This window comes from Triturus cristatus, chromosome 11 (assembly GCF_964204655.1).
Source record: "Triturus cristatus chromosome 11, aTriCri1.1, whole genome shotgun sequence".
Lineage (NCBI taxonomy): Eukaryota > Metazoa > Chordata > Amphibia > Caudata > Salamandridae > Triturus > Triturus cristatus.
In genome coordinates, this window is record NC_140594.1 from 1067172653 (window position 1) to 1067195305 (window position 22653).

Genomic DNA, 22653 nt, shown 5'->3' on the forward strand with positions numbered 1-22653 from the left:
CGTGTCCTCGGTAACTGTTTAGTTCGAGAGGAGATACGTTTCGGGTAGGGAGTATGGAATTCCACAACATAGTGGTCCGTCCAGTTGACCTGCCTTGCTGGTGGACAAGAGACCAGCATAAAATTAGAAAATACCAGGTCAAGGGTATGGCCTGCCTGATGTGTGGGCCCAGAGTTGCGTTTCATAAGGCCCAATGAGGACAGGTCAAGAAGTAGGGATTGGGCCTCGCAACAGTCCGACTTATCACAGTGTACATTAAAGTCTCCGACTAAAATAAACTCGCTGTCACTATTGACATATGGGGCAAGTAGCTCAATCAATAAGCTAGAGAAATTATTGTACGATCCAGGGGGTCGATATACTAATGCACCCATTTGAGTATCATTAGATGGCAGTATTATTTTAAAAATTATTAATTCAATTTCTGGGGAACTTATTTCATCTAAAACAGATATACCAATTACCTGTTTATGTACAATTGCAATCCCCCCACCAATTTTAGTGGGGCGATCCAGCCTAACTATTTTATAGTCACTAGGGACTCCCAAGGTTATGGCAGGAGTGGAATGTGGTTTCAACCACGTTTCTGTGAGGTAGCATAAATCTGGTTGTTTGGAAGAAATTAGGTCCCAAACTTCAGCACTGTGTTTCGAGAGCGACCTAATGTTACACAGGATGTTTTTCTTCCCAGAAAGAGTATGGTTGCTTCCTGAAACCCCACTAATATCGGGGTCGACAAAAATAGAACAATCCATATCGGGCGGATCTTGTGAGAAAATGGAGCTCTCAGTGCGCCGTTGTTTGCTTGGCAGCAGCCCATCTACCTCAAGGTGTTCGTTTACCCTGCCACTATTTAATGATTGTATGTTATATCCCTTTAATACATGTGAGCTATAAGTGAGCCTCACCGATGGACACCTTTGTGTGTGGGTCCTGGCAGTCCCCATGGCCCCTGGCCCCGTCCTGTCGCGGACGGGCGCAGACGGGCAGGTCTTTGGCTTGTCTTCGGCGCCGACAATGGCGCCCCTCTGCGCGCAACCGCTGCGCGCTTTGGCCGACGAGGGGCTAAATAGCCTGAGTGAAAAGCTGTTAGAGCGCTAACCGCTCACCTGTTCCGGGGTTAGTGGGCGTGTCTTGCTCTTGTCCACCCGCCCTCCGCTCAACGGTATTGGCTACCGAGTCGGACCAGGCCGGGTGGGCTGGATCACTGAGCAAAGACAGAAACCTGGCCCCTAGAACCCCTACAGAAGCGGTAGGATCGTCAGAGTGCTAACAGATTAGATAACAGGTAGGCAATTAATTGTGCAAACAATAACCGCAGGATGTGAAGTTAAATGCTTCAAAGTGCAATGTTTTAAAATTCGCCGCAAGTGATGTTAAAAAACTCAGTTCCTAGTTCACAGTGACACAATACTTCTGCCAATTGCTCAAATACGCTCCTCTCTGAGAAATTACCTGACACCAAGCGGGGTCGGGGGAACACTGCCACTGTCCTCCCCTTACCGCCCTGATCACTGATGACATCATCCAGTAGGTATGTGTTTCTGTACAGTTTTAATATGTTTAATATATATAGGGAAAGGTCTGTTGAAGAATGAGTGGGTGTACAAGTGTGTGAATGGATGATTTTGTAGGTGCGTAACTGACTCTTTAAGTGAGTCTTTAAATGTATCTTACTGCAGACTAGTGACTAAACTGTGTGAATGTCTGTATGTGTCTGTGTGTAGGTGTATAAGTGACTGCATGGTTTTGTGAATAGCTATATGAGTGTCTATATGGGTTATTGATTGCTTGTCTGAGTATCTGTATGGGTGCCTGAGTGTTTGTGTGGGTAGGGTGTGTGTGACTCTATGCATAGATGTGTGAGTGGGTGATTCTATGGGTGCATGGTTTTAAGAGTGCATCTGTGATGGACTGTATGGTTGGGTGAGTGTATGTATGGGTGTGTTAGGGATTGAATGTATATCTCAGTGGCACATGTGTGACTAACTACATATGTGAAAGGCAGTATATATGTGTGTAAGAGTATATAAGTGGGTATATGTGAGAGTGTGTGATTGTGAGAGTGGCTGTATGGATGAGTGTGTGCTTGTATCAATGATTCTATTAGAGCGTAAGAATGTGGTACTATTTTTATGAGTAAGTGAACTTGAGTGTGTTTAACTGCATAGGTGAGTAAATTGGACTGTGTTTAATTACTTGCACGGCTGACTAGGTGTGTCAGTACCTCCATGGATGATTGGCGGTGTGTGAGTGTCTATATAGGTGTATAAATGCATATGATAGTCTTGTACGGAGTGACTGTAAGTATGAGTGACTGTACAGGTGAGTGAGTGGAGGTGTATGTAGACCTAAGAGTTAATGAGTGGGTATGTAGTTATTGGTATTGGAGTATCTATGATTTTCAAAATGGCCGTCTGAAATTTTGAGTCGGTGTATCAAAGGTTATATTAGGGTGTGAGAAGATGCACTAATTTATCACATGGATGATGTCATCAGTGATGTCATGAGTGATGTCATTTGAGATGTCATCAGTGATGTCATCAGTGATGTCACTGACCATGTCATGAGTGATGTAATATGTGACGTCATCAGCAGTGCATTGCGGGGGCGCGAGTTATAGTTAGCTGAACTAACTATAACAGGGGAATTTCTAGGGTTTTGTACGAGGGAAATGTCCAGCTAACTATAACGCCCCTGAAACCTTTGGTTTTTTCAGTGAATTTCTAAGGTTTTTTAAATGCCAATTCCTAACTATAACGCCCCTGAAACCTATGGTTTATTCAGTGAATTTCAAAGGTTTTTTAAATGCTAATTCCTATCTATAACTTATCTCTGAAGATATCATGAAAAGCATTCTTTTTTAAAAGTAGGGTGCACATTAGTTTTGTGGAAAAACATCTTTGTGATTGGTTAAGAAAAAGCAGTTTCATTGTGGAGTACATATCAAAGGATAAAATTTGCTCAGATCAACCACACCTGCTACTTGCATTTGAAAGGCACTGTTCGAACTTAAAACAATCGTCAACTTTTAACCTGCACGTGTCGTTAAATATTCAAGAAAATGTTACAAAAAAATATCGTTAAGTTTTAAAAAATTGAAGAACTTTTAACCTGCACGTGTTGTAGAATGTTCTAGAAAGTGTGTTGATAGAATACGTTGCACTTCTGACTTCTATGTGTTGTTCAATATTCAAAAAACGGTTCATATGGAAAATTAAAAAGAAACCAATAGAGAAGTTTTGAAACCTAAAAGAATCAAGGAACTATTCTAATTTATTCTTTACATGTATTTATGTGTGACACAACAGCAGTAGGAAGAGGAAGAAGCAGGGAGTGGGGGGAGGGGGGAGATGGGCAGAATGGCACACATGCACAATTAAGTACACACATATAGACTAACAATGGCCAAAATGAAACACACGAACAAGCAGCACAAGTCACACAACCCGCCAACATCACACCACTGAACGAGCATTGAAGTGAAAACCACGCTGCATTCATACAGGATGTGTACAAAGGCCAGTCGTTGGTGTTGTGGGATGTCTGCGACCGTGGTCATCATGGATGAGATGCCCAGCATGTGGCACATGGTCGAGTTCACTGTGTGTTATGTTGCCAAACGGCTGCACCTCACTCCCACGAGCCCCCCAACTTTTGTACGGTGCGCTGTTGTATCTCGTGCACTCGTACAGCACACCATTTTAATGCCTATTTGCGCATGTCCTGCTACATTACAACTACAACATCACAGTGCCGTTTGGAGGTGATGCATGCCAGTTTACAACATCAACTGCTGCGGCTCTTGTAGCAGGCCACACCAGAACACAGAGACACACTTACCGCATTTACCGCACTTCCTGTACACGGACATGTCCGAGACACCCCGTTCCCCTTGTTGGATAGGCACACCCCTGCACTGACCTGTGAACCCCAGACCAGCACACGCCAGTTGTGCATGCAGGAGGAGGCGTGCGTAGCTACACATCCAGGCTCACTGCCAACGCTGAGGTGACAGCACACTATGATGTTGCAGGGCTCGTGCCTATCATGCTAAGACAATGACCACAGGCACACACTTACTAGGATGTGGGTTTGGGGGGCATTGGCGGTCCTAGAGTTGTTGAGATGAGTCTTCTGTCCCTCATGGGTATCCCTGTATCATGCTCATTGACTCTATGGTACCTGTGGGTGTTCTGGTGTGGCTCTTGACTGTGTTCCCTTTCATGGTGCAGGTAGTTGTCCTGCTTAACACCAGCAGAAAGCAGGTGTAAAATCCCTGGTGCTAACGTGTCTTATCGCCGGAATTTGTTTCGCATTGCAATTGGTGTGAAAGTTGTGATGGGATTTTTTTCGTGTGCAGAACAATATACGAACTGAGCAGTGTATCTCATCAAGATCCAACACCTGACGCACTATTTCCAATCAATATAAATACAATGAGATTTCTTAACCCCTTCAGTGCCCGCCCCTTTCCCCGCCCTGTGCCGGCCGTTGCATTAGCGGGCGGGGTCTATGACGAGCTGGACTCGTCATGGGCACAGCGCAACCGCGGCCCATGACGAGTCCAGCTCGTCATGGGCACTGAAGGGGTTAATAGATTTTGTGTGTACACTGTAACTGCAGCCAATACCTCAGTGCAATTCAATACAGGATTTTAGTATTTAGAATAAATCAGAAAGGTGCACCTCGTGTCTTTTTGCACGGGAACGGCTACTCTCCATTTCATTATCAGCACTTTAACGGAAGTAAAGTTGAGATAAATCTAACACACTATTCAGAAGTTAGTGCAAACTGCAGATATCACCAGTATTCCAGCGATAAGTCCCCCAAAATTTAACACCATGGTGGACTCCATCAAATAACAGTAATAAGAACAAGAAAGAGTCACACAGCAGTTAAGAGAACAACCAAAAACGTTATTAATTTTTTTTCAAACTTTATTTTTTATAATAATAAATATATAAACGAAAAACTATTTTCAAACTTTATTTTTTTATTAACATATATATGAACAATAAACTAATAAACAAAATGTAACAACAATAATAAAAAACAACAAGGCGGAACACTACTGTGGGGACAATGGATGTCGACGACAGACCTGGAAAATAAGAAAGATTGTTAAAAAAACAACAACATGGTATTCTTAACAAAATACCACAAGAAACAAATCACAGATATATAAAATGCATACAGCTAACAAAATGTTATAAGTTTAACTTACAAAAACTCTAAATGTTGCCGCTTTAAAATATTTACAGAATCTGAAGAAAATGTTTTGCAGAAGGCACCACACAAACAACATTTTTCTTCAGTGGTGAGGAAATTTTTTACTTTTTCCAAGGAGCAAACAAAGACCAATGCCACCTTCGTCACTCGCAAGATTTGCCAAAGAGTTCTGTTACGAGGAGATCCTAACAAAAAATACTCGTGCGGCACAGCAAGTATGATGAAACACCTAAGGACCCTTCATCCAAACAATCTTGCACGAGAAGAGTGCAAACAAATGAGAAACACTCCTGTTCTGTATCTGTTAAAAAGAATCACAAATAAATGTATATTAATAACTTTCAAATGTATACTATTCCATTACTGTACAAACACATTTTATATAAAAACTGACTATGAAACTATAGCCCTGAACCACAAGTGTGACGATCATTAAAACACTACATGCATAGTGCATACTACTTTGAAGCAGTTCATGCCCTAAAGCCTAACTCACTAAAACACTACATGCTAACTGACTAAATGATTACAGTAGTATGAGACACACTTGGTGACTCACAGGGTGTTTGCTAGAAGAGTATGAATACTAACTAGGGAATAGAAGGTGTGAAACACAACTGTGTAGGTGATTAGAGGACTGCATCCATACTGCATAGGCATTTAAAGCAGTCCATGTGCTAAGGCCTGGCTCACTGCATGACTACTTGGGTACTGACTGAATGATTATCGTACAGCAAGGAGAGTGCCTAGGTGAATTTATAAGTGCTAGGCTTTTCGCACAGAGAATAGATTAGTACTTGGTACTGAATGGGTCACTAGAGGAGTGCAAAGGCAGTGACAAGTGCTGGACTGTATGGATACTGACTAGGAAATTGAAAGTGTGAAAGACAAGTGTCTAGGTGGTTAGATGACTGCATGCATAGTGCATAGGGGTTTGAAGCAGTCCATGTGCTAAGGCCTGGCTCAGTGTATGAATACTTAGGCACTGACTGAATGATTAGAGTACTGCAAAGATAGTATCTTGGTGAATTTAAGTGTTTGGGTTTTAGCACAGTGAATGGATTAGTACATGGTGCTGAATGGGTCACTAGAGGACTGCAAAGAGAGTCACAGGGTATTTCCTGGAAGTGTATGGATACTGACTAGGGAATTGAAGGTGTGAAAGAAAATTGTGTAGGTGGTTAGAGGACTGCATGCATAGTGGATAGAGGTTTGAAGCAGTCCATATACTAAGGCCTGGGTCACTGGATGAGTACTTGGGTACTGACTGAATGATTAGAGTACTGCAAGGAGAGTGCCTGGGTGAATTTATTAGGATTTGGCGCTGTGAATGGATTAGTATGCTGAATGGGTCACTAGAGGAGTGCAATGGCAGTGACAGGGTGTTTGCTGGAAGTGAACGGATACTGACTGGGGAATTGAAGGTGTGAAAGACAAGTGTGTAGGTGGTTAGAGGACTGCATGCATAGTGGATATGGGTTTGACGTAGTCCATGTTCTAGGAACTGGCTCAGTGCATGAATACTTAGGCAGTGACTAAATCATTAGAGTACTGGAAAGAGAGTGTATAGGTGAATTTATAAGTGTTTGAGTTTTGGCACAGTCAATGGATTAGTACATGCTGTTGAATGGGTCTCTAGAGGACTGCAAAGGAAGTGACAGGATGTTTCCTGGAAGTGTATGGATACTGACTAGGGAATTGAAGGTGTAAAAGACAAGTGTATAGTATGTCAGAACACTTTTATTTGAAGCAATCTATTTGGTACTTAGAAACTGACTAAATAATCAGACTACTTCTAGGACAGTGCTTAGGTAAAACTTTAAAATTTTCAGTTCTGCCACAGTGAACAGAATAGTACATGGTACTGCACCTTAGTGTCAAACCCTGACTCATTTTATCAATGCATAAGCAAAGACTAGCTTCTAATGCTACTAAAACTTGACAACATGAGAGGTTTTAAATTAGTTATCTGTCAGCAAATACACGATGTTACCAAATGCGTCTTCCACAGTGGCTCTCAAATGCACACAGACTCACAGTGTAATTCTAGACAACAACCACTATACCTAGGAGTTTAACAAAAATCATTCACTACTGTGGAAGTGGTAAGCGAATTGTACACAATCTTAATATTTCATGACTGCACTTTTGTGTCAATGCCTGACTCATATAATGAAAGCATAAGCCATACCTGTCTTGTAATGCTACTAAAACTTGACAACATGACAGGTTTTAAAACAGTTATCTGTCAGCAAATACACGATGTTACCAAATGCTTCTCTCACAATCCTTACCCAAATGCACACAGACTCACAGTGTGATTTTAGACAAGCAACACTATCCTAGGATTTTACCAAAACTCATTCACTAGTCTGGAAGAGTTAATGGTACTGCACACAATTTACATATTTAAGTACAGCACATCAGTGTCAAAGCATGACTCATTTAATCAACACATAAGCAAAGACTGGCTTCTAATGCTACTAAAACTTGACAACATGACAGGTTTTAAAACAGTTTTCTCTCAGTAAATACACGATATTACCAAACGCTTCTCTCACAGTGGTTCCCAAATGCACAAAGACTCACAGTGTGATTCTAGACAAGCACCAGTATTCCTAGGAGTTTACCAAAACTCATTCACTACACTGGAAGTGATAAGGGAACTGCACACAATCTACATATTTCACGACTGCACTTTAGTGTCAATGCCTGACTCATTTAATCAACACATAATCAACGCATAAGCAATGACTGGCTTCAAATGCTACTAAAACTTAACAACATGACAAGTTTTAAAACAGTTTTCTGTCAGCAAATACACAATGTTACCAAACGCTTCTTTCACAGTGGTTCCCAAATGCACAAAGACTCACAGTGTGATTCTAGACAAGCACCAGTATCCCTAGGAGTTTACCAAAACTCATTCACAACACTGGAAGTAATAAGGGAACTGCACACAATCTACATATTTCACGACTGCTCTTTAGTGTCAATGCCTGACTCATTTAATCAACACATAAGCAAAGACTGGCTTCTAATGCTACTAAAACTTGACAACATGACAGGTTTTAAAACAGTTTTCTCTCAGCAAATACACAATGTTACCAAATGCTTCTTTCACAGTGGTTCCCAAATGCACAAAGACTCACAGTGTGATTCTAGACAAGCACCAGTATCCCTAGGAGTTTACCAAAACTCATTCACAACACTGGAAGTGATATGGGAACTGCACACAATCTACATATTTCACGACTGCTCTTTAGTGTCAATGCCTGACTCATTTAATCAACACATAAGCAAAGTCTTGCTTCTAATGCTACTAAAACTTGACAACATGACAGGTTTTAAAACAGTTTTCTCTCAGCAAATACACAATGTTACCAAACGCTTCTTTCACAGTGGTTCCCAAATGCACAAAGACTCACAGTGTGATTCTAGACAGGCACCAGTATCCCTAGGAGTTTACCAAAACTCATTCACAACACTCGAAGTGATATGGGAACTGCACACAATCCACATATTTCACGACTGCTCTTTAGTGTCAATGCCTGACTCATTTAATCAACACATAAGCAAAGACTGGCTTCTAATGCTACTAAAACTTGACAACATGACAGGTTTTAAAACAGTTTTCTCTCAGCAAATAGACGATGTTACCAAACGCTTCTTTCACAGTGGTTCCCAAATGCACAAAGGCTCACAGTGTGATTCTAGACAAGCACCAGTATCCCTAGGAGTTTACCAAAACTCATTCACAACACTGGAAGTGATAAGGGAACTGCACACAATCTACATATTTCACGACTGCTCTTTCGTGTCAATGCCTGACTCATTTAATCAACACGTAAGCAAAGACTGGCTTCTAATGCTACTAAAACTTGACAACATGACAGGTTTTAAAACAGTTTTCTCTCAGCAAATACACGATGTTACCAAACGCTTCTTTCACAGTGGTTCCCAAATGCACAAAGACTCACAGTGTGATTCTAGACAAGCACCAGTATCCCTAGGAGTTTACCAAAACTCATTCACAACACTGGAAGTGATAAGGGAACTGCACACAATTTACATATTTCACGACTGCTCTTTAGTGTCAATGCCTGACTCATTTAATCAACACATAAGCAAAGACTGGCTTCTAATGCTACTAAAACTTGACAACATGACAGGTTTTAAAACAGTTTTCTCTCAGCAAATACACAATGTTACCAAACGCTTCTTTCACAGTGGTTCCCAAATGCACAAAGTCTCACAGTGTGATTCTAGACAAGCACCAGTATCCCTAGGAGTTTACCAAAACTCATTCACAACACTGGAAGTGATAAGGGAACTGCACACAATCTACATATTTCACGACTGCTCTATAGTGTCAATGCCTGACTCATTTAATCAACACATAAGCAAAGACTGGCTTCTAATGCTACTAAAACTTGACAACATGACAGGTTTTAAAACAGTTTTCTTTCAGCAAATACACAATGTTACCAAACGCTTCTTTCACAGTGGTTCCCAAATGCACAAAGACTCACAGTGTGATTCTAGACAAGCACCAGTATCCCTAGGAGTTTACCAAAACTCATTCACAACACTGGAAGTGATAAAGGAACTGCACACAATCTACATATTTCACGACTGCTCTTTAGTGTCAATGCCTGACTCATTTAATCAACACATAACCAAAGACTGGCTTCTAATGCTACTAAAACTTGACAACATGACAGGTTTTAAAACAGTTTTCTCTCAGCAAATACACAATGTTACCAAACGCTTCTTTCACAGTGGTTCCCAAATGCACAAAGACTCACAGTGTGATTCTAGACAAGCACCAGTATCCCTAGGAGTTTACCAAAACTCATTTACAACACTGGAAGTGATAAGGGAACTGCACACAATCTACATATTTCACGACTGCTCTATAGTGTCAATGCCTGACTCATTTATTCAACACATAAGCAAAGACTGGCTTCTAATGCTACTAAAACTTGACAACATGACAGGTTTAAAAACGATTTTCTCTCAGCAAATACACGATGTTACCAAACGCTTCTTTCACAGTGGTTCCTAAATGCACAAAGACTCACAGTGTGATTCTAGACAAGCACCAGTATCCCTAGGAGTTTACCAAAACTCATTCACAACACTGGAAGTGATATGGGAACTGCACACAATCTACATATTTCACGACTGCTCTTTAGTGTCAATGCCTGACTCATTTAATCAACACATAAGCAAAGAATGGCTTCTAATGCTACTAAAACTTGACAACATGACAGGTTTTAAAACAGTTTTCTCTCAGCAAATACATAATGTTACCAAACGCTTCTCTCACAGTGGTTCCCAAATGCACAAAGACTCACAGTGTGATTCTAGACAAACACCAGTATTCGTAGGAGTTTACCAAAACGCATTCACTACACTGGAAGTGATAAGGGAACTGCACACAATCTACATATTTCACGACTGCACTTTAGTGTCAATGCCTGACTCATTTAATCAACACATAAGCAAAGACTGTCTTCTAATGCTACTAAAACTTGACAACCTGACTGGTTTTAAAACACTTATCTGTCAGCAAATACACGATATTACCAAATGCTTCTCTCACAGTGGTTCCCAAATGCACACAGACTCACTGTGTGATTCTAGACAAACAACACTATCCCTTGCACTATATGAAAACACATTTCTTCATTTAGAAGTAGTACTACATTTTAGTTTAGAAACATAACATAACTCATTTCACAAATTCATAAACAATGACTGGTTTCTAATTCTACCAAAATATAAAAACTGCACAGTTATCTCTCTACAAACACATGAAAAACACAAATGCCAATCACAGAATGGTTTCTACATGCACACACATTGTAGAGAAAAAACGTACTCCCTACACTTTAGCAGGAAAAATACATTAGTCTGATTAAAATAGTCCACATACATCTCCTTACAATTAAATAACTCATCTTTCAATTTCTTTTGTAGATTAAGGAGTATATCAATCACTCACCATATTTTCTTTTACAGAATCTCTACACTGTGCACCTCTCAGCAAGAGCAAAGAATGGAAAAGTTTCCCTTTCATTTTCCACCCATATACATGTAAACATCAAATCACAATCCTTCGCACATAAACTCAAAAGCAAACACACATTTCTATTGGTTAAACATTTCAACCCTTTCCAACTGAAATACATTTCAACCCTTCCCCCAATCTGCCTTCTGCCTGTTACCATAGAAACAGGTCATGGAACACTGCACTGAGCTCACAGGTCACAAGTTCAGCACACAATGTTCCCACACAAGACAGGAAGTGTGCTTGACTTTTCAACATATCAGCTTATCATATATAATGTTCCTTACAATCTGTTTTTGTTAACCAATAACAATCATACCTTTAAAAAACAAAAATATACACCCTACCTTTCAGTGTAGAAAGTTGTTATACAACCAATGATTTCTTGTCGTTTTTCAAAAAACGTTGCCGTGGATCCGCGCACCCACCGCTAGAGAATCCGTGCATCCAACGCGATAGGATGCGCGCACCGTGCGCGCATTTCACCGCTTTTTTTTTTACTAAAAAGGGGGGCCCCAGGGGATCCTTCTGGGACCCCCTAAGCACCTCTAGAGGGTCAGAGTTTTCCCACTCTGCCCCCTTTATATGTTTTACGCACTTATTCCCCTTGCTTCTTCAGCCTCGATTCTACCGAGGCAGAAAATGGCTGCCAACAGTTCCTGGTTTCGAATGTAGAGAGACGCTCGACAGCCAATTAGCATTCAGCACGCGATCGGGTGGGTGCGCGCTCAGTTCGGGGAGGGTTCGCGTACGGTGCGGGTAGGGTCCACGGATCCTCTGCGGCCATAGATATCACTAACTTTTTTACCCTAATTTTCTCAGGAACTACTGAACAGATTCACATCAAATATGCAAAAGGCACGAGTCCGAACTCAGGACTACCTCTTTGCCAAATTTGGTGTCATTCCGTTCAGCGGTTCGGGATGTAGCTGCGACAACAGATCCTATGGGAAATTGCATGGGGAAAACACGTTTTGGGACCCCCCTTTTTTCTCGGCCCCCGCTTCACGGACTTTCAGGGTAGGAGCGGAGCGGAGCTGGCCAAAAGTTTGGAGAATTTTGCAAAGATTCGTCAATCGGCGCCGAAGATATTCCCAATAGAATGTTGCGGATTTCCAATGGAAAATAGGTTCTAACTATAACTATCTACTGGCGACCGCCAGTAGATAATATATATATATATGTATATATATATATATAATGCGGCAGCCCAGCCGCAGGGCTTGCACCACCCCATGATTCCGAGGGGGCCACGGTAATGGATTCACCATTTCCAAAGTGGAGCGACATGCCAGGATTTATTTTGGACACGATGACTGGGGCCCAATCCGCCTTATCGACGGCAGGAATAAGCGCGCCGAAATAAGGAAGGTATCGCAGGCACTACAACTCCCAGACTTCCATTGACGTGAATAAGGGGCGTGATAATTACTTGAGGAGTTGTTGCCTACCAGCAGCGTGATCTTTTCCCAATTGTCTCTGATGAAGGGATTACCCAGAAACACGTCAGGCATAAGAGAAGCTGCTCACAGTACCAGTCTATGTGTCCATCAGTACCTGTAATTTAGGCTGGTAACCTACATGCCGTCTCGTGTGCAGCTCCTCTTGGGATACCATGTGTTGTCAATTTGAATGCGGCAGCCCAGACGCAGGGCTTGCACCACCCCATGATACCGAGGGGGCCACGGTAATGGATTCACCATTTCCAAAGTGGAGCGACATGCCAGGATTTATTTTGGACACGATGACTGGGGCCCAATCCGGGCCTTATCGACGGCAGGAATAAGCGCGCCGAAATAAGGAAGGTATCGCAGGCACTACAACTCCCTCCCAGATTTCCATTGACGTGAATAAGGGGCGTGATAATTACTTGAGGAGTTGTTGCCTACCAGCAGCGCGATCTGTTCCCAATTACCTCTGATGAAGGGATTACCCAGAAACGCGTCAGGCATAAGAGAAGCTGCTCACAGTACCAGTCTACGTGTCCATCAGTGCCTGTAATTTAGGCTGGTAACCTACAGTCTTGTGTGCAGCTCTTCTTGGGATACCATGTGTTGTCAATTTGAATGCAGCAGCCCAGCCGCAGGGCTTGCACCACCCCATGATACCGAGGGGCCACGGTAATGGATTTACCATTTCCAAAGTGGAGCGACATGCCAGGATTTATTTTGGACACGATGACTGGGGCCCAATCCGGGCCTTACCGATGGCAGGAATAAGCGCGCCGAAATAAGGAAGGTATCGCAGGCACTACAACTCCCAGACTTCCATTGACGTGAATAAGGGGCGTGATAATTACGTAAGGAGTTGTTGCCTACCAGCAGCGCGATCTTTTCCCAATTGCCTCTGATGAAGGGATTACCCAGAAACGCGTCAGGCATAAGAGAAACTGCTCACAGTACCAGTCTACGTGTCCATCAGTACCTGTAATTTAGGCTGGTAACCTACATGCCGTCTCGTGTGCAGCTCGTCTTGGGATACCATGTGTTGTCAATATATATATGTATGTTTGTATGTATGTATATATATATATATATATTTTCAAAAAAGGATTTCACTTTCAAACCTACTGGAGGATGAATACTAATTGAAACTTTGGTTTTTTGGCAGGAACGCTCATTATCCTACAAGTCCCAGGATACCTTCAAGACTGAATATTTGAATCAAACCCACCTGGGGGTAGTCAACTACTATTTAAATGAGGGGCTTGCCGAGATGACGTTACTACTGCCTGCAACCAGCCGGTCCGTGAACAAGAAGCAGGAGCTTTGAAACGCGTTGGACCTTTTTGAACTACATTGAAATGAAACCCGGTTGCAATGAATAAAAGGACCCTCTTTGAAACTTGGGGGCCGCTTTGTTTTTGAGTGCATCTCCGCAAGTGGCAACTTCCTTTTTTGAAAAAATATATATATATATGTATGTATGTATTATCTACTGGCGGTCGCCAGTAGATAGTTATAGTTAGGACCGTGTTTCCATAGGAAATCTGCAAATTATATTTTGAATAACTTTGGCGCCGGTTAATGAATCCTCGCGAAATTTTCAAAACTAATGGGGCGCTCTGCTCAGCTCCTACCCTGAAAGTCTCAGGGTGATTCGTCAAGCGGGGGCTGAGAAAAAAGGGGGGTCCCAAAACGCGTTTTCCCTATGCATTTTCCCATAGGACCTTTAGTCGAAGGTACAGCCCGAACGGCTGAACAGAATTACTTGAAATTTGGCAGAGAGGTAGTCCTCAGGTCAGGGATGTGCCTTTTGCATGTGTGAAGTCAATCTGTTCAGTAGTTCCTGAGAAAATTGCAGTTAAAGCACATAAATATCTATAGCCGCGCACCGTCGACGCACCGTGCGCGCACGGTACGCGCACGGTGCTGTGCGCGAGCGTAATTCTGATTGGTGGATTCATGTCAGTCAACATTCGAATCGGTAGAAATCAGGAAGTGTCGGCCGCCATTTTGTGTGTGACAGAAAAAAAGAAAGGTGGAGAACGTGAAAAGGGGGCAGGGTACAAAGTTCCTGACCCCCTAGCTTTTGTCAGGGGGTCCCTGAAGGACCATGAAGGGTGAAAAAAACATATTTTTTTTTGTAAAAAAATCGCGGGGTGCACGTACCGTGCGCGCACGGTGCGCGCACGGCGGGGAAAAAAACACAAAATAATAGAATTTTTTTTTTTAAGTGTTTAGATGTTAGGTGGCTCTAAAAAGAGCCGTTGTGTTAATAGAGGGACAGAGGGAAAAAAAACATGGCAAAAATTATAGGGTGTCGCACGTGTGCTGCTGTATCTTGGTGTCTATTAGGGGAATGCTGGTCTCCCCCAAAGCAAGAAGAGCATTACACGTATTGCACCGTATATGCACCCTCTTAAACAGAGGGTGTATATCCAGAAGAGCAGAAGAAGGTGAAGCTGCCACCGCAGATGAAGTGCTCGGCTGAGCTGCCGATGATGTACTCGGCTGAGCTGCTGCGGATGTGCTCGGCTGAGCTGCTGGAGGGTTTTCTCTAGCAGCTCGAGCATAAGCAACAGGATGTACATCCCTAACGTGCCTGATCATAGTGAAGATACTAAAAAAGTATTTCTTTTTAGGATCTCCTCTTGATAAGACACGATCTCAAAGAATGCAGGTGACTTTGGGAGCATTCACTTTCTTTTGCCCCTCTGGAAATCTAAAAAATTGCCATATAAAAGAGTCTTTCTGTTTCCTCTGTCTCTGTCTCACAATGGTCTCCTGCTCACTCCCAGAAGATGACTGCTGCTCTGCCATTGTATCACAAAAACAGTTCAGCTCCTTCTCCCAGGGAATCAGAAGAAATAATGAGGGGAGTGGGTGTGGTGTTGGACGTTTCTGGAACTGAAACTATATATAAACCAATGAAAAGTGATGTTTGTTAATCACATGACCTGAAACTACTACAAACCAATGAAAAGTGCAGTTTCTTGATCACATGACTTGCCGTGCGCGCACCGTTTCGCGTACGGTGCACGCACGGTACAAGCACGCATGCGCGTACGTAGCACATGCGCATGTAAGTACGGAGCACGCGGGATGCGCGCATGCGCGTATGGAGCATGCGCGTACAGAGAACGCGTGCATGCGCGTACGGAGCATGCGCGCATGTGCAAAAAGAACACACACGCATGCGCGTACGGAGCGCACGCGTACGCATCACGCACGAAGTACGCATGCGCAGGTAAATCACGTACGCATGCGCACACGGAGCACGTACGCATGCAAGCCACGTGCACGCACCATACGCGTACCGTACCGTACACGTACGGTACGCGTACGGTGCGAGCACGGTCAAAAACCCTTAAAAAAAAAATGTTTAGAGGTTTATAGAAGATATTAACTATGCTGTTCAACTATATCCAAAATAAAAAAAAAACTGAGCCATTCCATATTGCAGGATACAGTAAATCTATAATTAAATACTTAGGTAGCTTATTGTAAAATAAATAATTAAACAAAAAAAATAAAAGATTCATAAATTAGCATTTAAAAAACCTTTGAAATTCACTGAAAAAACCATAGGTTTCACACACGTTATAGTTAGGAATTAGCATTTAAAAAACCTTGCAAATTCGCTTAAAAAACCATAGGTTTCACACATGTTATAGTTAGGTGGACATTTCACTCGTAAAAAACCAATGAAATTCCCCCGTTATAGTTAGTTGAGATAACTATAACTCGTGCGACCGCCACTCTATCACAAGGATGATGTCATCAGTGATGTCATGAGTGATGCCACTGACCATGTCATGAGTGATGTAATATGTGACGTCATGAGCAGAGGATTGCGGGCACGCGAGTTATAGTTATCTCAACTAACTATAACGGGGGAATTTCATTGTTTTTTTACGAGTGAAATGTCCACCTAACTATAACATGTGTGAAACCTATGATGAATAAAACAACACTTTTAATTGGTTTTCATTATTTTCAGTTTCTGATTGTTTCAACACCACACCCAATCCCCTCATGGTAAGTCATGTGATCAAGAAACATCACTTTTCATTGGTTCAAAGTACTTTCAGTTCCAGATTCTTCCAAAACCACACCCACTCCCCTCATTGTTAGTTCTGATTCCCTTGGAGAAGGAGCTACTCTGTTTTTGTGAGACAATGGCAGAGCACCAGCCATCTTCTGAGAGTGAACAGGACACTCTTGAGAGGCAGAGGCAGAGGAAGCAGAAAGACTCCTTTATATGGCAGTTTTTCACTTTTCCTGAGGGTCAAAAGAAGGTGAATGCACCAAAAGTCACCTGCATACTTTGTCAGCGGACCTTATCACGTGGGAATGCTAATAAGAAGTAGTCTTTTAGTATTCACACAATGTTGAGGCACGTTGAGAAAATGCATCCTGTGACTTTTCGTCAAGCTTCTGGAGCAAACCCTCCACCTGCTCAGCCGACGACATCTGCAGCAGCTCAGCCGAGCACCTCTTTGGCAGCTCAGCCGAGCACTTCTTCTGCGATGGTGCTTTCACCTTCTTACACACCTCTGGATATTCGTCCTTGTTTTGAGAGGATGTCTACACGGTGCATGGATTGTGGTACTCTTATTACTATGGGTGAGAGCAGTATTGATCTCATTCAGAGAAAATTTGAGGAGCACTCTTGCACTAGGCCATAGTTTTGTTATTTTTTTTTCCGTTTTTCTCTTCCTCTGTCCCTACATTAACTCAAGGGCTCTTTTTAGAGCCACCTAAAACCTAAACACAAAAACTGTTTTTTTAAATTTTTTTTTTTTTTTGGGGTGCGCGCACCCTGCGCGCACCCAATTATGTTTTTTAAAAAAAATAATAACTTTTTTCAACTTTAGTAAACCTTCAGGGACTCCCTGACAAAGAGAGGGGAGTGGCAAAGTAATTAAAAAAGAGATGGTGTACATTTCACAGATGAAGGGAAGAGAGTCTTCCTATTAAACTTTAAACTCTGCATCAGTACTTACGCATAGGTACCCTAAACCTATCAAAAAAGATAATAGCTCATTTTAGTGCTGCGTTTGAATTTGCTGTATTTACAAGGAGAGGAAAAGACACACAGAGTGGCTTATCCTCTCCTTGTAAATATGGAGGAGCACCCTGCACCACTAGTACGTCAAGAAAAGTGACACAGTGGTGGCGCAGGTGGCTTGTAAATCTGCCCCAGAGATGTTAAGGAAATTAAGGGTAAAACAGACAAACAGAGAGTGACAGATACATAGACAGAAAGCAAACAACTGAGAAGGAGTAAGGCAGTTAAAAAGACTAAGACATATGGATACAGAGAAAGAAACATGGATGAAAAATTAGTGATGGAGGTAGTAAAGGTAGGGGAGTAGTAGAGAAGGAGTGAGGGAGTTACAAAAGAGTAGTAAAGCAGGAAGAGAGAGTGAGAAGAGAAATGAGAAAAGCAGAGTAAGAAGAGGTGAAGAAAAGGAAGCATGAAACGGAAGGAGTGAGACATACAGATATTTTAAACTTACCTGACCATCAAAGTAACTTATTTAGAAATAAATGTTTTTATTTAATTGCAAGGAAACTGAATTACATTTTCTAAATGTTCTTTCTATTTCTGAAAAAAAGAAAAAAAGTATTAATATTCAACAATCTTCCTCTTGAACTTTAGACTCGTACTTGTAGGTACCGAAAAACATTCAATAAACACAAGGGCTCTTTTTAGAGCCACCTAATATCTAAACACTTTATCTTGATTTTTTTTTCTAAGGTTTTTTTTCGGGTGTGCGCAGAGTGCGCGCACCCCGCGATGTTTTAAAAAAAAATTAAAATCTTTTTTTTTGCCCTTCGTGGTCCTACTGTGACCCCCTGACAATGGCTAGGGGGTCAAGAACTCCCTACTCTGCCCCCTATTCACGTTCTCCACCTTTCCTTTTCAGTGCGACAGACAAAATGGCGGCCGACACTTCCTAATTTCCACCGATTCTAATGTTTACTGACATCTAACAACCAATCAGAATTACGCTCGCGCACGGCAGGGTGCGCCCACAGGGCTTGCACAGTGCGCGCCCCCTGCGGGTATATAGATATTGATATGCTTTTAAATGCTATGTTCTCAGGAAATACTGAACAGATTCACACCAGACCTGCAAAAGGCACTGCCTTGACCTTATGGCTACCTCTCTGGCAAATTTCAACTAATTCTGTTCAGCCGTTCGGGCTGTAGCTGCGACTAAAGGTCCTATGGAAAAATACATGGGGAAATCGCGTTTTGGGACCCGTGCGCACACTCTGCGCGCACGGTGCACTTCGCGCAGTCCATGCCGTGCGCGCCTCTCCTTTTTTTACACAGTAACATTTGTTTTTTTCTCCCTTGTGGGTCCTTTAATTTATTTAATAAATGTGATTGTTACTTCTTTATTTTTTTTTTATTTTTTTTTTTCGTGCGCGTACGGTAAGCTTACCGTACGCGTACGGCGCGATTTTTTAAAAAAATTATTAAATGTATTTTTCGTACTTTTGGGTCCTTCTTGGACCCCCTGACAAACACTAGGGGGTCTGCAACTCTCTTCGTTGCCCCCTTTTCACATTCCCCACCTTTGTTTCTCAGTGCGAGAGACAGAAAATGGCGGCCGACACTTCCTGATTTCGACCGATTCGAATGTTTACAGTCATGTAACCACCAATCAGATTTGAGCTCGCGCACGGCACCGTACGCGTACGGTAAGCTTACGGTAAGCGCACGGAGCGCGCTTACAGATATATATATTGATTTAAATGCTATTTTCTCAGGAACTACTGAACAGATTTACACCAGACCTACAAAAGGCACTTCCTTGACCTTATGGCTACCTCTCTGCCAAATTTCAAGTAATTCTGTTCAGCCGTTCGGGCTGTAGCTGTGTCTAAAGGTCCTATGGAAAAATGCATGGGGAAAACGTGTTTTGGGACCCCCCTTTTTTCTCAGCCCCCGCTTGACGAATCCCCCCGAGACTTTCAGGGTAGGAGCGGAGCGTAGCGCCCCATTAGTTTTGAAACTTTTGCGAGGATTCGTCGACCGGCGCCAAAGTCATTCAAAATAGAATTTTGAGATTTCCTATGGAAACACGGTCCTAACTATAACTATCTACTGGCGACCGCCAGTAGATAATATATATATATGTCCTTGTCCTTGTCTTCACTGGCTGCTGCTACGGCAGCGTTCCCTGTGTTCTCCGAGGTATTGGAGCGACTTGAATCCACCCCAGTGTTCGGAAGGAGAAGGGGCGGTGTTGAGGTTATTAACCTCACGCTGGGCGATGTGGATTTCCATTTCTGTCCCCGCCGATTAGACTTTTGAACCCGTGGGTTGGTGCAGTTTGGGGAGACGAGGAGGCACATTCATTCAACAACAGAAAAACAGGAGTACAGCAACTTTCAGCATCACAGACTGTCCCGCTAAAGCCCGCATAGCCACAAGGTTTTATCAACACCCCCGCACTACCTACCTGGTTGTGCAATGCATCCTGGAACTTGCAGGCCACAAGAAACCCGCGACCTGCAACAGGTGATCCAACGTAATTGGGGTGGAGCGGAGCCAAGCCAATCAGCATGAGGCGGGACCTTCATACAGTGATGTTTTTTGAAAATGCCTCCTAAACATCCCTGGCGCTGATGAAGGCTGATGAAGCCGAAATGCATTCGCCGATGTTACCGCTGAATAAATGATGTTTCCTTGGTTTCCCCAGTGCGGCCTCTGCTCTTTCTTTTGGAGGAGATTTATGGTGATTTTCTAGCGTCAGCCAGAGACGCTTTCCAGAGGTCCCTGCATCACAAGATGTCCTTGTCTTCACTGGCTGCTGCTACGGCAGCGTTCCCTGTGTTCTCCGAGGTATTGGAGCGACTTGAATCCACCCCAGTGTTCGGAAGGAGAAGGGGCGGTGTTGAGGTTATTAACCTCACGCTGGGCGATGTGGATTTCCATTTCTGTCCCCGCCGATTAGACTTTTGAACCCGTGGGTTGGTGCAGTTTGGGGAGACGAGGAGGCGCATTCATTCAACAACAGAAAAACAGGAGTACAGCAACTTTCAGCATCACAGACTGTCCCGCTAAAGCCCGCATAGCCACAAGGTTTTATCAACACCCCCGCACTACCTACCTGGTTGTGCAATGCATCCGGGAACTTGCAGGCCACAAGAAACCCACGATCCAACGTAATTGGGGTGGAGCGGAGCCAAGCCAATCAGCATGAGGCGGGACCTTCATACAGTGATGTCTTTTGAAAATGCCTCCTAAACATCCCTGGCGCTGATGAAGGCTGATGAAGCCGAAATGCATTCGCCGATGTTACCGCTGAATAAATGATGTTTCCTTGGTTTCCCCAGTGCGGCCTCTGCTCTTTCTTTTGGAGGAGATTTATGGTGATATATATATATATATATATATATATATATTCATTTGCTGCTCATCTCGATTCCCCATCCCCGGAATTTTATAAAGCAGGCACGGACCACGTTTCTGTGCAATTTTAGTTTATTTTCTTTAGTCGGCCGTGTATATTTATATTTATATTCAAATAATAAGACTCCAGCTTCCCAAGTCAGAAGCAAAAAAGGAGCAGCACAGCAATCATGTATGTTTTACCTGTGTGACATACTATATATACTCATGTTTCCGCTTTCTGTCGTGCTGCCCCTCGGTGTCAGGCGCGCCACTCGGCTTGCAAATACTTAAAACACTCCAATAATAGAGTTACGTGCACTCAGGAGAGTAAAGCGAGGAAACAATTTAATAAACGATGCTCCGGCCCTGCAACACATTTTGGCCAATGGCCTTGCTCACGCATAAGGGTAAATGATACGAACCAATACTTATACTAAAAGTCACAGTGCAAGTGTAAACATAGACGAAGGGTGGGCAGAGAATTTGAAAAATACTGCAAAGGTTCAGCCATTTTTTAGTGTAGTCGAATTGTGTACTCATAACACAACAAAGTAAGTGCCCTACCAACATATCAAGGCATTATATATTTCAAGAGATTTCAGAAACTTGAAAGTGTGAAATGAATGATGTATCTGAAATAGAAACATACTCACTAATGAGATTACATAAATAATGTCGGGAAAACATAAAGCCCAAGTGGGCTGATTAAGCATACAGGTAACATTACAAAAAGGGGGAGGTGTGGGGTTGGGGTGAGGTAGGGTTGAGGCATCTGGGTGCCCATAAGCTGGTCAGGGCCTAGTGGGCTGCATCTTGTACAATATCATCACAAAATTTAAGGACATATTTGTTTGGCCCCAAAACCACATGTGTGACAATTAATAAACAATCAATAAACATTGCCACCCACCACCCATTATAAACCTGTGATGCCTAGTACCATGCATCAACCCTCAAAAAATAGTCAATAAATAAACATAGCGCCCCGGTGGGCAACATATTAGAGGTCTGTTAAAAACAGTGTTAAACACACAGCAGGCCTTGCTTGGAATCGAACTTTCAGTAACCAACTTCAATTTTACACAAAAACAATATTCAAATAAACACCAAAACTATATCACCCAGTGTCACCATCTGTGGTGTCTAGGAAGACTAGGGTAGGGCGCCCCAGCCGGTGCCTCCTCTTGTGTTCCAGCAAAGCAAGGTTAGAGTCCCTTCCTATTCTCCCTGTAATAAAAACCAAGAAAGGTAAAAAAAACATAGCAAAGAACTACATATGTACATATATGCAGTCATTCAGTCTAAGTGAACATAGAGCTCCTCATCTGAAGTCAGGCCATTCAGGGCTTTAGAATTTAACTCAATAATCATTTTGGATTCCAGTTTACGCAATTTAGCTACGTGGTTACCCCCTCTGGTATCAACGGTGCCATGTTCTATGCCAAAACACTTCAGGTGTTTTCTGTCACTATAATGATGTGACTCCA